Raw genomic sequence first — 23,054 nt, 5'->3', positions numbered from 1 at the left:
TCAACAGGATGCTTTTTATCAAGTCCGCACTGCACGTGTGCACGGGGTGGGGCTGGGTGCAGACCCCCAACAGCGGTAGGTGCCTCTGGCTCTTCATGACCCCGCGCGTGGCCAGAAGCACCATCCAGGCGCCTAAAAGAGGGTGCCGCCAGATTGCTCTCGTACCTTCAGTAAGGTGAATGAATTGGTAAACTGTATTCAAAACGTGAAAGCTCCAAATCAAATGGAGTGTAGAGGTGGGGCTGTTTATTCTTTTTGAACCAATTTGTAGTGAAGTGGGAAGTGTCTTGAAAATTCACTTAGCTAGAGGGAGCTGCTGTTCAGAATTTGTTTTTAATTTTATTTGGTTTTGGCTGTGTTGGGTCTTCGTTGCTGCGCACGGGCTTTCTCTAGTTGCGGCGAGCGGCGGCTGCTCTGTGTTGCGGAGCACGGGCTGTACTCGTGCGGGCTTCAGTAGTTGTGGCTCGCGGGCTCTAGAGCACAGGCTCAGTAGTTGTGGCGCACGGGCTTCGTTGCTCCGCGGCATGTGGGATCTTCCCGGACCAGGGCTCAAACCTGTGTCCCCTGCATTGGCAGGCAGATTCTTATCCACTGTGCCACCAGGGAAGTCCCCTGGTCAGAATTTTTGAACTTAAGATAATTTATTTGTATTAGTGGGAAAAAAAGTAATGAAAAGCCTTGAAAACCCAGATTAGATGAATGATCTTGTTTGCTTAGTGATGTGGTAACTTTCAAAATCTGCTGACTTAGCAGATATTATTTCAGGGCCTAGCGCTCACCAACTACAGGGCAAACCGTGGCCGCACAGGAGGGAAATCTGCGCATTAGTTGAACAGAATTGTGGGAACTGTGAGTTGAAACATTTCATTGAAACGAAAGTGACAGCGTGTGTGGTAGAACAGCGCGTCCTTTACTGAAGCAGGATCCTCACCAGGAGTGGGAGAGACCTGTCATCTGCATGTGACGTGTCATTCTGTCTCCCCAGCTGAAGGTCCGTGTCCAGATTTCCACCCTCGGTGGCCTGAAGGTGTTTCCTGTACCACCAGCATCCTGGTCATCTCAGGAGTGAAAACGACTCGCTGTCTGTGTCTGCCTGTCTGTTGTTAGGCTGGGTCCTGATAACACTGCGGCACCAAGACAGGAGAGAGACGCTGGGATGCTGGTGTGGAGGGAGAGCTCCGCCGTAGCGGGCTTCCAACCTCAGTGGATTCGCTGAAACAGCAGCTCACCCGCTAACTAGGGTGAGGAACGGTTTTCAAGCTGGTATTTTAGAGCATTCTACTATGTGTATTTGGTGGTGGAATGAAAGATCCAGATGAACTTTAAGAACCAATGAAATTTCAAAGAAAATCTGAACTTTTACAACTGCTTCTGTCTGGATCCCCAGGTCCGTCAGAATACAAGGTTCCCTGTCTTCTGATGATGGGTCCACTTTGGTGGGAATTTGGGAAGTACCCCTGGTGTTATGTTATCCAAGGGTATTGTGCAATTTTCAGGCAACATTACTTTACTTCATTTTGACTTACACGCTAGCTTTGACATTTCCCCCTGAGAATTTTTTTGTTGTTTTATTTAAGTACCCTGTTGGGAATTTTGAGGACATCTGGTAACCTTTGTTGAAGTGTTAATATGAATAGTAGCAAATACTTACTGTGTGTCTGGTACCCTTCTAAACAGCTTATTTACATAACTCATCTATACCTGCCCACAACCTTATAAGATAGGTACTGTTATTGCCCCCATTATATATATGTCTCTCTGTGTTATAATTGCAGATAATTATAGGCACAGAAGTTAAGGAATCTGCCCAAGCTCACACAGGCTGTGAGTTGAGGAACCAGAACTTGGGCGTCCCCTCAAACATCCACATGCACTTATAGATTAACTATTTGAAATAGTCATGTCACTGCGTAATGTCACTCTGTGCTTCTTGAATTGTTTCTACAGTAAGAATTGCATTTTGTAGGTTAACTCTGTACATACACAGACATAACTGAATTAAAGATGCACTGAGCAGTACTTATGTTCTATGAGCTCTTCTCTTTTTCACTCTTTTGAAAAGTTCCGGTTACCATTTACTAAGCTGATTTCATGGCCCACACGTTAATGGATTGCAGTCCTCAATTTGAAAAATATGCATGGTGTAGATAGTGATCAAATGTAATACTGTTTTTCCTTGTTTTAAAGTGAACGAAAATGCTTGGAAATGAAATATGTGCAAGCACCAAGCTACATAAATGTTTTTCCTTGTTTTAAAGTGAACGAAAATGCTTGGAAATGAAATACGTGCAAGCACCAAGCTTGAATAAATGTCCCTATAAAAGCATTGTGCTGAAACTGAGAGCTGAAATTCGGTCCTTAACAGTTAAAGCTAGTTTATATGGACGAACCAGTCAGTCTGCATAGCACCTGTCAAATATTAAGTGGTTATGGTCACCTTCAAGCTTCCTAAAGCAATTTATACCAGTGATGCTCGTGTCATCCCACTGGAAGTCACACAGTAATTAAAATAGGAAGAATCTATATTCTAACGGAATTAAGATTTAATTATAACTTGAACAATACTTAAGGCTTTGAGTGCTTGTATGTGGATTTTTAGGATTTAAAAAGACTTATTAATTAGTTGTTCAAGTACCAAGAATAAAAATTGTATCCTAATTCCTAAGATGCTCATAGGAGAAAATTCCATACTTAATGGCATCCAAAATTTCTCATGATTATAAAATTGTATGTGTGTTTGGGGGAATGCTGAATTAGCATATTTCTATGTTTATATAATATTATATAATTAGATATTTCTATGTTTATATAATTAGAAGGACAAAGATTGATCTCAAGGAGAAAGCAGCTATGTTCCCTCATTTAGTATAAGTTTGAGGGCCTACTAATTTCAAAGCTCTGCTAGTTTTTAGGAAGTGGGAGAACTCATAAAACAAACCGTAAAGATTTAAATACATTTGCTCACATCCTACCCCAGGATGGTGAGTCCTTGCTTCTTCACTTTCCAAGCCATCAGTTTTACAGTTTTTATCGCCTGTTTGAATAATTTCTCTTAAATTTTATACGTAACGTAAATGGTGTGCCTCCCCCCTCCCCATTTTTCTCAGTACTGTTCCTGTGCTGGGAGAAAATGGAATTACATGTAATTAACATGTTCTAGCATGCTTCTTTGTGGTTCTGTATGCTGATGGGCTGGATGGGTTTGGGTTTTTTTCTTTTAATCAGTCTGTTTACTTATTTATTTTTGGCAGTGCGCGGGCTTTCTCTAGTTGCAGCGAGCGGGGGTTACTCTTCGTTGCGGTGTGCGGCCTTCTCATTTCGGTGGCTTCTCTTGTTGTAGAGCACAGGCTTCAGGCACACAGGCTTCGGATTGCGTGGCAGCCGGAAGTTGTGGCACACGGGCTCAGTAGTTGTGGCGCACGGGCTTAGTTGCTCTGCGGCATTTGGGATCTTCCCGGACCAGGGCTCGAACCCGTGTCCCCTGCATTGGCAGGCAGGCGGATTCTTAACCACTGCGCCACCAGGGAAGTCCTGGGTTTGGGGTTTTTTTAAGTATCATCAGTGATTCAGACGTGTCCCCAAAATATTTGGAATCATCATTTCCCCAGTCTTTCTGGAGTCCTGCAGTGTGCCGGGGCACTGTGTTTGGTGCTGAGGATTTAGCTGTGAATTAGGCCCCTGCCTTCCAGCCACAGAGCAGAGCCCGTGAATCAGAACTATTACTTCTATTAAAGTCTGAAGGTCTGGGGCCAGATATTCTGTTTACAAAGAAGAACCAGTTATTGATATACTTTCCATTTTTACAGTAACAGGTATAAATGTAAAATCCACTTGCGGACATATCCATTATTCAGATAGCAATTATCAAAGTCGCCTAATTTTCAATTAAGAAAAATAAGCAAACATAGTATTTAATATTCAGTACTAGCTTTTTGTTTACTTATGTTTTCTAGATTATGAAATGCAAGTTATTTCATGAGCAAAATATAAAGATCAAAAGTGAGCCTCTTTTCATTTTTTTGTTTTGATTTTTTGGTTTAAGACTTTTTTTTTTTTTTTTAAGCAGTTGTAGGTCCACAGCAAAATGAAGAGGAAGATATAGAGATTTCCTGTATACTCCCTGCCCCAGCACATACACAGACTTCCCCCGTTATCAATATCCCCCACCAGAGTGGTACATCTGTTACAATCAAACCTCCATTAACACATCATAATCACCAAAGTCCATAGTTGACATGAGGGTTCACTCTTGGTGGTGTACGTTTTGTGGGTTTGGACAAGTGTATAATAACGTGTATCCATCACTGCAGTACCGCACAGAGTAGTACACTGCCCTAAAAATCCTCTGGGCTCTGCGTATTTATTTCCCCACTCCCAACCCCGCCAAGCTCCTGGCAGCTGCTTAAAACTTTTTACTGTCTCCTTAGTTTTGCCTTTTCCAGAATGGCATGTAGTTGGAATCACACAGTATTATAGCCTTCTCAGAATGGCTTCTTTCACTTAATAATATGCCTTTAAGTTTCCTCCATGTCTTTTCATGGCTTGATGGCTCATTTCTTTTTAGTACTAAATAGTATTCCGTGGTCTGGATGGACCACAGTTTATTTATCCATTCACCCCGAGGGACATCTTGGTTGCTTCCAGGTTTTGACAGTTAGGAAAAAAGGTGCTCTAAAGATCTGTGTGCAGGTTTTTGTGTGGACATTAGTTTTCAGCTCCTTTAGGTAAATACGAAGCAGCACAATTAATTGCTGAATTGCTTGGTAAGAGTGTGTTTATTTCTGTAGGAAACCACCAATCTGTCTTCCAAAGTGGCTGCACCACGTTGCTTTCCCACCAGCAATGATTGAGAGTTCCTGTTGCCCCACCTTCTCACCAGCATTTGGTGTTGTCAGTGTTCTGGATTTTGGCCGTTCTAATAGGTTTGTAGTAGTGTCTCATTATTTTAATTTGCGTTTTCCTGATGGTGATATAATGTGGAGCATCTTCTCATATGCTTATTTGCCATCTGAATATCTTCGGTGAAGGCTTTGGCCCATTTTTTAATCAAGTGGTTTTCTTACTGAGTCGTAAGAATTTTTGTATTGTTTTGGTTAACAGTTGTTTATCAAATGTTTCTTCTGCGAATATTTTCTCCCAGTCTGTGGCTTGTTTTCTCATTCTCTTGACAGTGTATTTCCCAGAGCAGAAGTTTTTAATTTTAGTGAAGTGCATCCTATCAATGATTTCTTTCATGGATCCTGCCTTTGGTGTTGTATCTAAAAAGTCACACCTTACCCAAGGTCATCTAGGTTTTCTCCTATGTTGTCTTCTAGGAGTTTTATAGTTTTGCTCTACTTTTCTTTTTAAGGAAGGTTTTGCAAATATTGCATGAATAATGTTCAACATACCAAAAGTGTCCTTGCATTTAATGGGTTAATCATTTTCTGACTAAGATCAGGTGAGTTAGATGGTTTCATCTCCTACTACACTATTGTTTTTTGAGAAGGAAGGGAGAAAAAGAGCTATTGGTTGGGGAATTCCTACTAGGTACCAGCCATAGAACTAGGCCTTTCTACATACGATGTCTCATTTAAAACTCTATAACAGCTCTGGGAAGTTGTTTGGGTCTTTAATTTCAAATGAGTTAACAGAATTAGAGCTGGCACTGAAGGAACCAAGTGTGCCCTTCTAAGTGAATCTGACCAGCAGTGCTCCCTGGTTTTGGGTTGTCTGGATTTGTCTGTTCTCTGTAGTAATCGGTGTAGTATTTTCTCAGTCCCATGTGGGCGTGATCGGAGTTGGGGGTCATCTTGAGATCACCAAGGGGACCCCTGCAAGAGGGCAGTGGGAAGTATGAACTTCAGATCAGATTTTGAATTCAAGGCTTCATACGTTCAACTGTGAGACATAGCACAGAAGTTTTATTTGAGACAGCTGTTGTAATTATTGGTTGTATATATATTTTTTTTTAAAATTTATTTTATTTATTTATTTTTGGCTGCATTGGGTCTTCATTGCTGCACGCGGGCTTTCTCTAGTTGCGGCGAGCGGGGGCTACTCTTCCTTGCGGTGGGTGGGCTTCTCACTGCGGTGGCTTCTCTTATTGCAGAACATGGGCTCTAGGCGTGGGGGCTTCAGTAGTTGTGGCTCGTGGGCTCTAGAGCGCAGGCTCAGTAGTTGTGGCGCCCAAGCTTAGTTGCTCCACGGCATGTGGGATCTTCCCGGACCAGGGCTCGAACCCTTATCCCCTGCACTGGCAGGCGGATTCTTAACCACTGCGCCACCAGGGAAGCCGGTTGTATATTATTTTTGAATAAGATACGTGATTTGTCTTAGAAGTTGAAACATGATAGTTGTCATGTTGTATTCAAATAAAACTTTATAGCAGTTATGCTTGTATACTGGCCTTAGGATTTAAAAGGAACACTCATGTCTCTCGCTTGCATTGTGTAACGGCGGATGGGGTCTTAAGTCATCGCGTTGTCATCGCCCGAGCTAGTCCTGGGTCCTCCTGTGACACCAGGTGTCAGGAGAGGCAGGTTTCCAGGGGCCCCACCAGCAGCAGAGCCGGCGCCTTCTCCCGGCTGTTAGGGGGCGTCTCCGTGTGGCTGCAGCCGGCTCCCACTCTGGAGCTGCGTTCTCAGAGGTACCTTCTCCTGGCACCTGCTGCAGTCAGCGACCTTCATCCTAGACCTTCTCCCTGACTGATCGCAGCCTTTGACCCTGTCGAGGACTAGAGGTTTCGTCCAGCTCTCCTCCCCGAGCTTCTGTTCTCTGGCCTCTGGTTCTCACACCTGTGTCCCCCCGGCTCGCAGCACTCCTCTCTCCTGGGGGGCAGGGGGAGGGGGGCTCCCCCATGTCCTTTAAATACAGGTTTTAGTTCTCATCGCTGTGAAGTTCTTCCCTTATGCTCTGAAGATTTCATCCACGTTAATGCAGACAGTTTTACCTTTTTGCAGATTACCACATTTTTTCTACAGGTGTGATTTCCTTTGGGCTACAGTTCTGTATTTTCAGACTGCCTGATTGAGCATTTTCATTTTGGTGTTATTTTTTTTTTAATTGCTTCACATTCATCATATCTAAAATTAAGTTTCTCATCTTCCCTTTAGATTCAGGCTTCCTCACATAACATCAGTTTCTTTTAATAATATGACCTTTTTCTTTTGGGTTGTTTCTCTTTAACCCTTTTACCCCTGGGGTTTTTCCAGCATGAGAATTTTTTTAAATGAGTGTTCAATTTAGTGACATGAGGAATTTTATAATAACAGGTTTATGAATGTCTAGATGATCATCACTTAACCTAGAATTTCCATGAGACTTTGTGCTTGTGAATTCCTATTTATTTACAATTATATTGTTGCCAGTTATTACCTAAAGCAGAGAGCACAATTGGTTGAGACTCTATAGGCCAACTATGGCTCACAGAGATGTTTTTATAACTTTTACAGTGTAACTTTTTGCTTTTTTCAGTCATGAAAGATGTCCAACAAAGAATAGCAAACTTCACCCCTGAGAATTACACGTTAACGTATTTAAAATATTTCCTATTTTTAAAAATTTATTTACTTATTTTTGGCTGCATTGGGTCTTCGTTGCTGTGTGCGTGCTTTCTCTAGTTGCAGTGAGCGGGGGCAACTCTTCGTTGTGGTGGGCGGGCTTCTCATTGCGGTGGCTTCTCTTGTTGCGGAGCACGGGCTCTAGGCACGCGGGCTTTAGTAGTTGTGGCTCGCGGGCTCTAGAGCACAGGCTCAGTAGTTGTGGCGCACGGGCTTAGTTGCTCCGTGGCATGTGGGATCTTCCCGGACCAGGGCTCGAACCCGTGTCCCCTGCACTGGCAGGCAGATTCTCAACCACTGCGCCACCAGGGGAGTCCAATATTTCCTATTTGAGGTATGAAAATTTTTATGCCAAGCTACTGTAATTCCACAGTATTGATGAGCAGAAATGATACTGGCAATAACTGTCATGGAGTAATGAAAATACCTGTGGTTTCCTGGTGGCAAAGTCAGAGGTCCTGCTAAAACTGTTGTGGACTGCTGCCTACATTCATTATTGGAGGAGTGGTCGGGTTTCAGTCAGAGGTGAGTGGGAAATAAGATGTACTTTTTTCCCCACCTGCGTTCGCAGCCCCCTGAGTTGTATCCACGGACCCCCACTGAATCTCGCCTGCACCCCTCTCCTCCACCCATGGGTAACCACTTGTATTAGTGTTTGGTTTACCCTCCACTTGTTTCTCTTCGAAAAGAAAAATAGAGATCTGTCCCTGTGTGTCAGTATTTACTCCCCTCCCCTCACACACACAGGGAACCTTGCTTTTTTTCAGCTGCTGTGTCCACTAGGAAGTCACTGTATTGTCAGTGCGTAGGGGTTGCCCTCCTTCCTTTCTGTAACTGCACGGTGCTCCGTGATGTGGGCATGCCATAACTTAGCGCTCCGTCCCCTCTTGGTGGATTTTAGGTTGGTTTTCAGTCTTTTGCGTGACTGAACTGGAGGAGTTTACAACTTCGTGTAGTTTTTGGCCAGTTTATCTTGGGGATAGATTCCTAGAAGTGAGATTGCTGGGTGGAAGGGTCAGTGCACCTGCGGTGTTACTAGATGTGGCCAGTCACCGTCTGTCTCAGTGAACATCCCCACCAGCAATAGTTAAGTCATTTTGACTTTGTAATGCAGTGTCTGTCAGATTCTGGAATCCAGAGGTAAATTTTCAGAGCTTTGAAAGTCCAAGTTTGAGAGACGCCCTCTTCATCCTTATGGCGTTCCTCACCACTGCCGCCCATTCTGGTCCACGTTCCCATCATCCCTGCTTGGTTTCGTTTTAAGCATCTGGCCTTTTCTTTTTCCATTGCTGTGCCTCTAAGTTAGTTAGTGTCACTGACCTTAGGTCCCCTTTCACCCCAGCTCCAGCTCCAGCTCGAGAGCTGTCAGATGAATGTTTCTAAAATCACGGCAGTCGTGTCGCTTCCCTGCCCTGGAACCTTGCAGGCCTCTGTTGCCCACTCAGAATAAAGGCCTCCTCCAAGGGGGGAAAGCCGAGGGGGGGTGGGGATGGTGGTGGGATGAATTGGGCGATTGGAATTGACATGTATACACTGATGTGTATAAAATTGATGACTAATAAGAACCTGCTGTATAAAAAAATAAAATTAAAAAATTAAAAAAAATAAAAATAAAGGCCTCGCGGGAGTTCTGTGACGGTCCAGTCGTTAGGACTCTGCACTCTCACTGCCAAGGGCCCGGGTTCGATCCCTGGTCGGGGAACTAAGATCCCTCAAGCTGCGCAGCCAAAAAAAAAGAAGAAGAAGGGCTTCACATCCTCTTACTGAAAACCTACCTTCCTGCCCCTGAAGCTTCTAGCCTGAATCCCATGCTCAGCCTCCTGTGTTTCGTTTTCTCTGCCTCCTGCTCGTCCCTTGCCAAACACCCTCCCTGTTCGTCTGCTGCCCTTCAGATCCTTCCTGAGAAGCGTCCAGAGCACACGCTTGTAGAGCCTTCTTGTCACTGTAGCCTGGAATGACTTCTTCCAGACCCTCTGAACTCTATTGCAGTTCTGTCTTTATCTTTACTGTGGCAGTAAAACGCCTCTGCCATGTGGCAGCTCCTCTGGTGCTTCCAGCTGTCTTTTAAATGATTTGTGTTGCAGGAGAATAAGAACCCCTCTGTTGGTAACATATTAAATAGCAGTTCTTAAATAAAGCTTTCTTTCCAGGAGAACACCCAATAATACTGTTTTTCATGCTAAGGCTCCTACGTATGCAGAACCTGGTCGTTTTGTAAAGATACATTCCTTTCTGTGAATGACCTGAATTTGACCCAGAACGATTTATAGCTAGCACGCTTTAAAGCTGTCTTTTTTTTCCTAACAGTTTTATTGAGGTATAATTCACATACCATAAAATTCACTTGTATAATTCAGTGATTTTTAGTAAAGTTAGAGTTGTGCAGCCATCACCACAATCCAGTTTTAAAACATTTTCATCACCCAGAATATCCCATGTGGCTGTCTGCACTCTCCCTCCTGCCACCCCAGGCAAGCACGAGTCTGCTTCCTGCCTCTGTAGTTTGCCTGTTCTGTACATTTCATGTAGTAAATGGGATCATATAACACGTGGTCTTTTTCTTCTGGCTTTCACTTACCGTAATGTATTTGAGGTTCGTCCATGCTGTGATGTGCATCAATCAGTACTTCACTTTTTATTGCCTGAGAGTATTCTTTTATATGACTTTAGGCTATTTTGCTTATACATTCACCTGTTAGTGGACATTTGGGTTTTCCACTTTCTGGCTTTTATAAATAATGTGCTGTGAACATTCTTGTACAGGTCTTTGGATGGACATACGTTGTCTTGTTTTTTGGGTAGATACCTCGTGGCGGAATTGATGGGTCACATGGTAAATTTATGTTAACCAAACCCGGTGTTTAAATGGCCCAAATGTTTAATCACTAGCTTTGAGTAAAGACATAAACAAGGCAATTCCAGCACTTACGATACATTCAGGTCTTGGGAACTTGGCTGTGAATTGGTTGCTTGAGAAAAAGCAGAACGCGCTTCCAGTCTGGGTGAGTGTTTTTGCTTCTCTTTCTAGTTGTGGATTTAAAGGTTTTGAATGACTAAGTGGAGACAAAAACTCAGCTAATGTCTCTAGAAAGCCATCTATTAAGATGTTAATTGGAATTTTCTTATGCTTTTGTCAACTGTAATTGTTTGAACTTAATTGTAATTGTTCCCTTAGTTCTATATAGAAATGGAATAATATATTTAAATTTTATAAGTAAGTGTAAATTTTGCAAGCCTTGTGTTTCAATAGTGAAATCAGGTAGGCTTATCCGAGGTAGTAAATGCCCTTCCTGGTGATGTACAAGTAGACCCCTAATTATTGAATGCACGCATTCCTGGTGTGCATTTACAAGATATTAGCCCCTGTTCTTTAAGACTCCTTTGATTTAAAAAGTGAAAAATTTTAATAATTAACATTCAAATACTAATAAATGAATATTCAAATGAAGTATGTGAGTATGAATAAATGTCCAGTTCCTGAGTTGGCCAGCTCTTCCTTGACCTGTGGGTTTGCTGTCCTTTGGGCTCGTCCTTACGCACTTGCGTCGTGAAGCTTTCAGTTGCCTTTTTGCGTGGTTCCTGTGGTTCGTGTTGTATTTCAAATTGGAGAGTAAGTCTTCATAGCACGCTTTTTAAGGAGGTGGAGTAAGAAATCTCCACCTTCCTGTGGAAACAACATGGAGGGGCGGGTGACAGAAAGAACATGGCTTTGGAATCCAGATACTTGGGTGTGAATACTTGCCTCTTATTAGCAGTAATTTGCCCATGGCTTTGGGCAAATTACTGAACATCTTCAAGCCTGAGTATCCTCATTTGTAAGAAATTGATAGTACCTTGCAGAGAATATGGTTACTGTAAGGATTCAGTGAGAAAAAGTATCACAACTGCTATTGCCACAGGGTCTAGCACTGAGACCTACAGAAAATATTGGGTCCTTTCTTTACACGGCGGCGAGTAAACTGACATGCAGCAAGCAGTCCCACTTGGTAGACACTGTCCAGGGTGGTCATCGGTGTGGTAAAGTGTAGATGGTGGTCGTGGAGTTACTCATTTAACAGAATGAAAGGCTGCTTGTGTTTTAGAAATTAACCCGGGCCCCATTGTGGAGGGTGAATTGCACAGTGTGAGAGCAGTGAAGAGACTTTTGTTAGTGACCCCAGTGAGAGACAGTGATACCTCTTGGACTCTAGGAGTTGTGTGGATATCAAGAGATGTGGATGATTCAAGAGAAGAGGAAGGGGCTTTCCTGGTGGCGCAGTGGTTAAGAATCCACAGGGGACACGGGTTCAAGCCCTGGTCCGGGAAGATCCCACATGCTGCGGAACAACTAAGCCCGTGTGCCACAACTGCTGAGCCTGCGCTCTAGAGCCCACGAGCCACAACTACTGAAGTCCACGCGCCTAGAGCCCGTGCTCCGCAACAAGAGAAGCCCATGCACGACAACCAAGAGCAGCCCAGCTCGCTGCAACTAGAGAAAGCCCGCGTGCAGCAACGAAGACCCAACACCGGCCCCAAAAATAAATAAATTTTAAAAAGAAGAAGAGGGAGTTGACGGAACTGACTTTACATCAGGGGTAAGAACAGAAAGGAATCAAAGCTGACCTGTTACCAAGATGGGAAATACAGAAGGAGGGTTAGTTAGAGGCTAAGCATGACCCTTAATTTAAAGTGTCGATGGAGGGGCTGGGTGGGGTGGTATGTGAATGGAGATGTGTCTGCAGTTAGGAGGTGGTGCTTTCATCACCTCCAGGATTTTGAATTGGGCAACTGAGGCTTCTGTTAACTAAGGTGGAGGAAAGGCGGAGAGGGAGGTGTTCTGTTTTATTCATGTGAGCTTGTGGCCTCTGGAAGGTACGGGAAAGGAGAGTAGGAGGGAGAGCTGGATTCAGGACCAGCGTGGAGTGGCAGGTGCACAGAGGGTGGTACCACCGGAATTATCAAAGTGAGAGTGTAGCAGTCTAGTAAAATCCTGACCAGAACTGTCTGCGAAGTTTACAGCCCGAAGCTTTCCTGTTACCTGATCCCAGGTGTGCGCGTCAAACCCAGGTTGGCTGGATCTGCCTCTCAGGTGTTACAACTCTAATGGAATGGAAAACTCTAATGGAATTTAAGACTTTCTAATAGAATTTAAGATTTTCTCAGGTTGGGAGCTTTCCAGTCTCAGTTCTAAGTGGCACTGAGATTTCTTTGTGTGTATCAACTAGATCGTGATTAAACATCACAGTATTTCAGGGGTGCCAGTGGGCAGCTCCTACTGTAGGGAACCCACCCCCGCCCTGTGGAATAGGAAGCGTCCAGTGCGGGCTTGCTCCCTGTGCTGCGTTCCAGTCCCATCTCCACCCACGTCCGTGTCCTGAAGTTCACGTCCCCCCCCGCCCCAGTCCTCTTGCTCTTTGTTCTGTTTGTACTTCATATGTTGTGTAGGTTTGCAGAGCTTTTAATTATGGAAAATAGAAACTACAGTGTAACTATCACTCAGCTTTTTTTTTCTGCAATATTTTAAAGTATATATCCAGCCATTGTATCATTTCACCCACAAGAGTGTCTATCTGACGAGGATGGTGGGGGGTGTTGTTTGTTTGGTTTTAAACATGAGCCAGTAAACCCGGGTGCCAGTGCCTCACCCAGCCGTGAGCCGAACCTTCCAGGCAGTCCTCCCATTCTGTCAGGGGAGTGCGAGCTGTCTCTCCTGTGGTTTTTTTTTTTTTTTTCTGTTTGTTTGCTTTTTGGGGATTTTCTTTTTTTTATTCAAACAGAAAGTCACAGAAATTATAATCATCCTCATCAGTTCACTCAGTCCCATGTAATTAATTTTTTTTCCATCTTGATCTTTTGTTAGCATTTTTATGAATTCATCAGTTTTCCATTAGAGTTCTGAAAATGCTTATTCATTCAGTTCAGCAGTATAGTCAGTTACCAGAAACCTGTACTTGTTAGTCTTTTCCATGAATTCCTTGAAGATGAAACCCTTTTGTAGGAACATTTTTGCGAAAGCATCAGAGTACACCCAGAAGTGTCTGTAAATGACAAAAGGTTAAAGATTTGATGAACGTTCATAATAATGCAATTGACAAGGAAATTTAGTTATTTCTGAGATATACATTTTAAAGTAATAACTAGAATTATGACTTACAACATTATACCAGAACATAAGATATTTAGAAATTTCATGTAATGTCTGAAACACTTATATTAACATATTTCCATACAAATAACCCAAAGAAAGTTTAGTATTAGTTGTTTTTTTTGTTTGTTTTTTTATACTGCAGGTTCTTATTAGTCATCAATTTTATACACATCAGTGTATACATGTCAATCCCAATCGCCCAATTCAGTACACCACCATCCCCACCCCACCGCGGTTTTCCCCCCTTGGTGTCCATACGTTTGTTCTCTACATCTGTGTCTCAACTTCTGCCCTGCAAACCGGTTCATCTGTACCATTTTCTAGGTTCCACATACATGCGTTAATATACGATATTTGTTTTTCTCTTTCTGACTTACTTCACTCTGTATGACAGTCTCTAGATCCATCCACGTCTCAACAAATGACTCAATTTCATTCCTTTCTATGGCTGAGTAATATTCCATTGTATATATGTACCACAACTTCTTTATCCATTCGTCCGTCGATGGGCATTTAGGTTGCTTCCATGTCCTGGCTATTGTAAATAGTGCTGCAATGAACATTGGGATGCATGTGTCTTTTTGAATTATTGTTTTCTCTGGGTATATGCCCAGTAGTGGGATTGCTGGATCATATGGTAATTCTATTTTTAGTTTTTTAAGGAACCTCCATACTGTTCTCCGTAGTGGCTGTATCAATTTACATTACCACCAACAGTGCAAGAGGGTTCCCTTTTCTCCACACCCTCTCCAGCATTTGTTGTTTGTAGATTTTCTGATGATGCCCATTCTAACTGGGGTGAGGTGATACTTCATTGTAGTTTTGATTTGCATTTCTCTAATAATTAGTGATGTTGAGCAGCTTTTCATGTGCTTCTTGGCCATCTGTATGTCTTCTTTGGAGAAATGTCTATTTAGGTCTTCTGCCCATTTTTGGATTTGGTTGTTTGTTTCTTTAATATTGAGCTGCAGGAGCTGTTTATATATTTTGGAGATTAATAATCCTTTGTCTGTTGATTCGTTTGAGAGTATTTTCTCCCATTCTGAGGGTTGTCTTTTCGTCTTGTTTATGGTTTCCTTTGCTATGCAAAAACTTTTAAGTTTCATTAGGTCCCATTTATTTTTGTTTTTATATCCATTACTCTAGGAGGTGGATCAAAAACGATCTTGCTGTAATTTATGTCAAAGAGTGTTCTTCCTATGTTTTCCTCTAAGAGTTTTATAGTGTCCAGTCTTACATTTAGGTTTCGAATCCATTGTGAGTTTATTTTTGTGTATGGTGTTAGGGAGTGTTCTAATTTCATTCTTTTACCTGTAGCTGTCCAGTTTTCCCAGCACCACTTATTGAAGAGACTGTCTTTTCTCCATTGTATATCCTTGCCTCCTTTGTCATAGATTAGTTGATCATAGGTGCATGGGTTTATCTCTGGGCTTTTTATCTTATTCCAATGATCTGTATTTCTGTTTTTGTGCCAGTACCCTATTGTCTTGATTACTGTAGCTTTGTAGTACAGTCTTAAGTCAGGGATCCTGATTCTTCCAGTTCGGTTTTTTTCCCTCAAGACTGCTTTGGCTATTCAGGGTCTTTTGTGTCCCCATACAAATATTAAGATTTTTGATTCTAGTTCTGTAAAAAATGCCATTGGTAATTTGATAGGGATTGCATTGAATCTGTAGATTGCTTTGGGTAGTATAGTCATTTTCACAATATTGATTCTTCCAATCCAAGAACATGGTATATCTCTCCACCTGTTGGTATCATCTTTAATTTCTTTCATCAGTGTCTTATAGTTTTATGCATACAGGTCTTTTGTCTCCCTAGGTAGGTTTATTTCTAGGTATTTTATTCTTTTTGTTGCAATGGTAAATGGGAGGGTTTCCATAATTTCTCTTTCAGATTTTTCATCATTAGTGTATAGGAATGCAAGAGATTTCTGTGCATTAATTTTGTATCCTGCAACTTTACCAAATTCATTGATTAGCTCTAGTAGTTTTCTGGTGGCATTTTTAGGATTCTCTATGCATAGTATCATGTCATCTGCAAACAGTGACAGTTTTACTTCTTCTTTTCCAATTTGTATTCCTTTTATTTCTTTTTCTTCTCTGATTGCCGTGGCTAGGACTTCCAAAACTAGGTTGAATAATAGTGGTGAGAGTGGACATCCTTGTCTCGTTCCTGATCTTAGAGGAAGTGCTTTCAGTTTTTCACCATTGAGAATGATGTTTGCTGTGGGTTTGTCATATATGGCCTTTATTATGTTGAGGTAGGTTCCCTCTATGCCCACTTTCTGGAGAGTTTTTATCATAAATCAGTGTTGAATTTTGTCAAAAGCTTTTTCTGCGTCTTTCGAGATGATCATATGGTTTTTATTCTTCAATTTGTTAATATGGTGTATCACATTGATTGATTTGCGTATATTGAAGAATCCTTGCATCCCTGGGATAAATCCCACTTGATCGTGGTGTATGATCCTTTTAATGTGTTGTTGGATTCTGTTTGCTAGTATTTCGTTGAGGATTTTTGCGTCTATATTCATCAGTGATACTGGTCTGTAATTTTCTTTTTTTGTAGTGTCTTTGTCTGGTTTTGGTATCAGGGTGATGGTGGCCTCATAGAATGAGTTTGGGAGTGTTTCTTCCTCTGCCGTTTTTTGGAAGACTTTGAGAAGGGTGGGTGTTAGCTCTTCTCTAAATGTTTGATAGAATTCACCTGTGAAGCCATCTGGTCCTGGACTTTTGTTTGTTGAAAGATTTTTAATCACAGTTTCAATTTCATTACTTGTGATTGGTCTGTTCATATTTTCTGTTTCTTCCTGCTTCAGTCTTGGAAGGTTATACCTTTCTAAGAATTTGTCCATTTCTTCCAGGTTGTCCATTTTATTGGCATAGAGTTGCTTCTAGTAGTCTCTTAGGATGCTTTGTATTTCTGTGGTGTCTGTTGTAACTTCTCCTTTTTCATTTCTAATTTTATTGATTTGAGTCCTCTCCCTCTTTCTTGATGAGTCTGGCTAATGGTTTATCAGTTTTGTTTATCTTCTCAAAGAACCAGCTTTTAGTTTTATTGATCTTTGCTATTGTTTTCTTTGTTTCTATTTCATTTATTTCTGTTCTGATCTTTATGATTTCTTTCCTTCTGCTGACTTTGGGTTTTGTTTGTTCTTCTTTCTCTAGTTTCTTTAGGTGTAAGGTTAGATTGTTTACTTGAGATTTGTCTTGTTTCTTGAGGTAGGCTTGTATAGCTATAAACTTCCCTCTTAGAACTGCTTTTGCTGCATCTTATAGGTTTTGGATTGTCGTGTTTTCATTGTCATTTGTCTCTAGGTATTCTTTGATTTCCTCTTTGATTTCTTCAGTGATCTGTTGGTTATTTAGTAACATATTGTTTAGCCTCCATGTGTTTATGTTTTTTACGTTTTTTTCCCTGTAATTCATTTCTAATCTCATAGTGTTGTGGTCAAAAAAGATACTTGATATGATTTCAATTTTCTTAAATTTATTGAGGCTTGATTTGTGACCCAAGATGTGATCTATCCTGGAGAATGTTGCGTGCGCACTTGAGAAGAAAGTGTAATCTGCTGTTTTTGGATGGAATGTCCTATAAATATCAATTAAATCTATCTGGTCTATTGTGTCATTTAAAGCTTCTGTTTCCTTATTTATTTTCATTTTGGATGATCTGTCCATTGGTGTAAGTGAGGTGTTAAAGTCCCCCACTATTATTGTGTTACTGTCGATTTCCCCTTTTATGGCTGTTAGCAGTTGCCTTATGTATTGAGGTGCTCCTGTGTTGGGTGCATATATATTTATAATTGTTATATCTTCTTCTTGGATTGATCCCTTGATCATTATGTAGTGTCCTTCCTTGTCTCTTATAACATTCTTTTTTTTTTATTTATAAATTTATTTATTTATTTATTTATGGCTGTGTTGGGTCTTCGTTTCTGTGCGAGGGCTTTCTCCGGTTGCGGCGAGCGGGGGCCACTCTTCATCGCGGTGCGCGGCCCTCTCACTGTCGCGGCCTCTCCTGTTGTGGAGCACAGGCTCCAGACACGCAGGCTCAGTAGTTGTGGCTCACAGGCCTAGCCGCTCGGCAGCATGTGGGATCTTCCCAGACCAGGGCTCGAACCTGTGTCCCCTGCATTGGCAGGCGGATTCTTAACCACTGCGCCACCAGGGAAGCCCCACATTCTTTATTTTAAAGTCTATCTTATCTGATATGAGTATAGCTACTCCAGCTTTCTTTTGATTTTCATTTGCATGGAATATCTATTTCCATCCCCTCACTTTCAGTCTGTATGTGTCCCTAGGTCTGAAGTGGGTCTCTTGTAGACAGCATATATATGGATCTGTTTTTGTATCCATTCAGCAAGCCTGTGTCTTCTGGTTGGAGCATTTAATCCATTCACGTTTAAGGTAATTATCGATATGTATGTTCCTATGACCATTTTCTTAATTGTTTTGGGTTTGTTTTTGTAGGTCCTTTTCTTCTCTTGTGTTTCCCACTTAGAGAAGTTCCTTTAGCATTTGTTGAAGAGCTGGTTTGGTGGTGCTGAATTCTCTTAGCCTTTGCTTGTCTGTAAAGCTTTTGATTTCTCCATCGAATCTGAGTGAGATCCTTGCCGGGTAGAGTAATCTTGGTTGTAGGTTCTTCCCTTTCATCACTTTAAGTGTATCATGCCACTCCCTTCTGGCTTGTAGAGTTTCTGCTGAGAAATCAGCTGTTAACCTTATAGGAGTTCCCTTGTATGTTATTTGTCGTTTTTCCCTTGCTGCTTTCAATAGTTTTTCTTTGTTTTTAATTTTTGTCAATTTGATACTATGTGTCTTGGCGTGTTTCTCCTTGGGTTTATCCTGTATGGGACTCGCTGTGCTTCCTGGACTTGGGTGGCTGTTTCCTTTCCCATGTTAGGGAAGTTTTTGACTATAATCTCTTCAAATATTTTCTCTGGTCCTTTCTCTCTCTCTTCTCCTTCTGGGACCCCTATAATGTGAATGTTGTTGCGTTTAATGTTGTCCCAGAGGTCTCTTAGGCTGTCTTCATTTCTTTTCATTCTTTTTTCTTTATTCTGTTCCGCAGCAGTGAATTCCACCATTCTGTCTTCCAGGTCACTTATCCGTTCTTCTGCCTCAGTTATTCTGCTATTGATTCCTTCTAGTGTATTTTTCATTTCAGTTATTGTATTGTTCATCTCTGTTTGTTCGTTCTTTAATTCTTCTAGATCTTTGTTAAACATTTCTTGCATCTTCTCGATCTTTGCCTCTATTGTTTTTCTGAGGTCCTGGATCACCTTCACTATCATTATTCTGAATTTGTTTTCTGGAAGGTTGCCTATCTCCACTTCATTTAGTTATTTTTCTGGGGTTTTATCTTGTTCCTTCTTCTGGTACATAGCCCTCTGCCTTTTCATGTTGTTTGTCTTTCTGTGAATGTGGTTTTTGTTCCACCGGCTGCAGGATTGTAGTTCTTCTTGCTTGTGCTGTCTGCCCTCTGGTGGATGAGGCTATCTAAGAGGCTTGTGTAAGTTTTCTGATGGGAGGGACTGGTGGTGGGTAGAGCTGACTGTTGCTCTGGTGGGAAGAGCTCAGTAAAACTTTAATCCGCTTGACTGTTGATGGGTGGGGCTGGGTTCCCTCCCTGTTGGTTGTTTGGCCTGAGGCAACCCAACATTGGAGCCTACCTGGGCTCTTTGGTGGGGCTAATGGCAGGCTCTTTGGTGGGGCTAATGGCAGACTCTGGGAGGGCTCACGCCAAGGAGTACTTCCCAGAACTTTTTCTGCCAGTGTCCTTGTCCCCCCCCCCCCCCCCCCCCCGGTGAGCCACAGACACCCCCACCCCCCACACCCCCGCCTCTGCAGGAGACCCTCCAACACTAGCAGGTAGGTCTGGTTCGGTCTCCCCTGGGGTCACTGTTCCTTCCCCTGGGTCCCGATGCGCACACTACTTTGTGTGTGCCCTCCAAGAGTGGAGTCTCTGTTTCCCCCAGACCTGTCAAAGTCCTGCAATCAATTTCCACTAGGCTTCAAAGTCTGATTCTCTAGGAATTCCTCCTCCCGTTGCCAGACCCCCAGGTTGGGAAGCCTGACGTGGGGCTCAGAACCTTCACTCCAGTGGGTGGACTTCTGTGGTATAAGTGTTCTCCAGTCTGTGAGTCACCCACCCAGCAGTTATGGGATTTAATTTTACTGTGATTGCGCCCCTCCTACCGTCTCATTGTGGTTTCTCCTTTGTCTTTGGATGTGGGGTATCTTTTTTGGTGAGTTGAAGTGTCTTCCTGTTGATGATTGTCCAGCAGCTAGTTGTGATTCTGGTGTTCTCCCAAGAGGGAGTGAGAGCACGTCCTTATACTCTGCCATCTTGGTTCCTCCCATTAATATGGTTTTAAGACCATGCATTCATGACCTGAATAGTTCTGGAAACTATAGTCCAAAGTCAGGGTTTCGGCAGGGCCATGCTTCCTCCAAGCCATCAGGGGAGGATCCTTCCTTGCCTTCTAGCTTCTGGCAGCCCCAGGAGTTCCTTGGCTTTTCTCTCCTGTGTTTTTTGTTGGTTTTTTTTTTTAACTCTCATATGTAAAAATGGTATCATACAATATGAATTCCTCTGTCACTGTTTTCGCTCTAGACTTTTTCTAAAATTTATCTGTGTTGTAGTAGCCAAAGTTGATTTGTGTGTGGTCTGTTGTGTGACTGTCCTACAGTTTGTGAATTTTCCTGTTGGTGAACTTGTGGGTTGTTTCTAGGTTTGTGTTTTTGTTCTCCTTCTTATAAGCATATGGCAAATGCATGTTTGCATATTTCTTGGTGTGCATAGGCAAACGTTCCTCTAGGTCTAAATCACTGTTTTATCATACATTTCATGTCTTACGTGCCACACTGCAGGTGAAAGCCGGGGGTTCTGCATACTTTTAACCAAGTGTTAGAAAATAAGTAATTACTGAGTAATACCCAGGATCATTCACATTTTAATCAGATTTAAAATGTTACTAAATTAGAAAAGCTACATTTCACCTTGTTTTATTTATTTATTTATTTATTTATTTAAATTTATTTATTATTTATGGGTGTGTTGGGTCTTCGTTTCTGTGCGAGGGCTTTCTCTAGTTGCGGCAAGTGGGGGCCACTCTTCATCGCGGTGCGCGGGCCTCTCAATAACGCGGCCTCTCTTGTTGCGGAGCACAGGCTCCAGACGCGCAGGCTCAGTGATTGTGGCTCACGGGCCTAGTTGCTCCGCGGCATATGGGATCTTCCCAGACCGGGGCTCGAACCCGTGTCCCCTGCATTGGCAGGCAGATTCTCAACCACTGCGCCACCAGGGAAGCCCCTTGTTTTATTTTTTAACAGTGAATTTTAACTGTATTTTCATTTACTCTAATGCTTTATTTTTAGAAGATACTGTAACACTTTAAGTCCATGGTTTGTTTTTATCTTTTTACATTTTTTCAAGAGCAGTCACCTAACTGAAGCAGCTGTGGTCTTTTTGAAGAACCCTGTTTCATGTATTCCTGTTACAACTCTGATTTGATTGATTTTGCTTTGTTTACTTAACACTGTTCAACATTGGCTCGTGCAAAAGCATCTGCTAAGTGTGTTTGGTCTTAATTTATAGGAACAGAGGAAATTATCAGGACTGCATTAATAGACAAAGGTGGTATCTGGGTTTTTTTGAGTATTGGAGGTGAAATTGAGCAGGGGACACAATTCTTTTATTATTTTAAAATTTACGGGTTCCTCCCCTAGAGTAGAAATGTAGTTACGTTCATTAAAGTCTTAACTTATATTCTTGTCTGTTCTGTATTTAAGACTTGTTGGGGGAATAATGTAACACATTAGGAGCATGCACGGAGCTTAGTTGGTGAGACATGGTCCAGTCCGGGGGCCATGCCCCGTCCCATAAATTGGAAGCCACCCTCTAGTGAAACCAGAGGCCTAAGTCCCCTTGTGTCTCCCCAGGGTCTCTCCCATCTCTGAACTAACCCCCCGTAGCTGCATTGTCTGTCCCCAATGACCCAGATTCCTACCCCAGTCCTCCCCGCCCTCCTTTCTTTCCCCACTTGGTTCTTCATGGAACCTTCTGGAGCCCAATTCTGGGAATGGGAAACTCCTCGGAAGCCCCTCTCCACACGCCTTCGGCCTCCTTGCTCTTCCTCAGAGACTAAGGCCCCTGAAGCCGAGGTGTGGCCGTCGCTGTTCCCCCACGTCCCATGGGCTCCCGTCAAAGGCGGTCTGGGGGCTCTGCTCGTCCCCCCGGTGCTGCCCGACTGCTCAGCCCGCCTGCAGCGGCCAGTGTGCCCTTTCACCCTGTCGCAGGCGACGTGGCCTTCGGTGCCTCCACCTCACTCACGTCAGCCCCTCTCGGGCCTGGCCTCCCAGCTGCGCCCCTCGCAGCCACAGCCCCCTGTCCTCCCGTCCCTCGCTCTTTCTCTGGAGAGAGGGCGAGGACATGCGGGCCTTTCCCGGCTGTCGGCTGTCGCATGCCCTTCCAGCCTCTTCACGCCTTCATGGCCAGAATTCCTAAAGATAGTCTGCATTTCTGTCCCTCCCAGCCCACTCCAGTTGGATTCCTCCTCTTAAAACCAGTGAAACCTGCCTTGCTCAGGTCCCCAGTGACTTACATAGAACTGAAGTCAGAAGCTACATTTCGTATACTGTCACGATGATGAAAAGAACAGCTAGCATTTATCACACACTACGTTGCCACATTCAACCCTGACCCTCATAGATATTAAGTGATTTACCCAAGATCATACAGGAAGTAAATGGCAGCGACCTCCTTAGGCCCAGCCAGCCATGGCCTTCTCTGGCCTCCAGGATAGGTCTCGTTGCTTTTGGCTGTAACTTTGCAGGTACAAACTCCGTGGGTTCCTCAGCATCTAGTCAGTTTCTAAATGTTCCTCAGGATTCAGTTTGGACGCATCTTTTTCTGTAATTTCTCTGATTAACTCTGGTTCCCAGACTCAAGTAGTGTCCATCAGAGATGAGCTCTCAAGCACCTCAGATTCACCGGGTCCAAAAGTAAACTATCTCCCGCTGTCTTCCCTCTGATGTGTTCTGTCCTGGTAAATGGTTCCATGGTCCATTTATCCTGTAGATACTCGTGGGTGTTTATCATACATGCTCAAAGTCAACAGAATTGAAATCCATAGGAGGCTGCCTGTTGCAGTATTACTGACAACTGTTAAAAAGTCAACACCTAGAAGCTCTCTAGCAGGGCGCTGGTGTGATGAACAGTAGAATATTATATGTTCACAAAACCAGTGAGGCGTATTTCATTAAGTGAAGTGATGTTTATCTCATTGTTAAATGCAAAAGTTGCAGAACAATGTGTGGTTGATCCCAAGAGAGTTAGGACCCTGTAGGGATCAGCACAGATTTACCTCCCCCCCCCCT

The 23,054-nt window shown here is 42.9% G+C and overlaps 1 protein-coding gene across 4 annotated transcripts in view; it reads left to right on the top strand.

The window, feature by feature from the left end:
• CUL1 (cullin 1) overlaps positions 1–23,054 on the top strand; it is a 110,411-nt gene that overhangs the window by 10,889 nt on the left and 76,468 nt on the right. Inside the window, exon 2 of one of the 4 annotated variants that reach the window (XM_057549636.1) lies at positions 4,788–4,922. The exons of the other annotated variants lie outside the window; for them this stretch is intronic. The gene's annotated coding sequence lies outside the window, so the exon portion shown is untranslated. The remainder of the gene's footprint in view (positions 1–4,787; positions 4,923–23,054) is intronic. 4 annotated transcript variants of the gene reach the window in all.

Source organism: Balaenoptera acutorostrata, chromosome 7 (assembly GCF_949987535.1).
Source record: "Balaenoptera acutorostrata chromosome 7, mBalAcu1.1, whole genome shotgun sequence".
Classification (NCBI taxonomy): domain Eukaryota; kingdom Metazoa; phylum Chordata; class Mammalia; order Artiodactyla; family Balaenopteridae; genus Balaenoptera; species Balaenoptera acutorostrata.
This window is presented reverse-complemented; position numbering and strand designations above follow the sequence as displayed.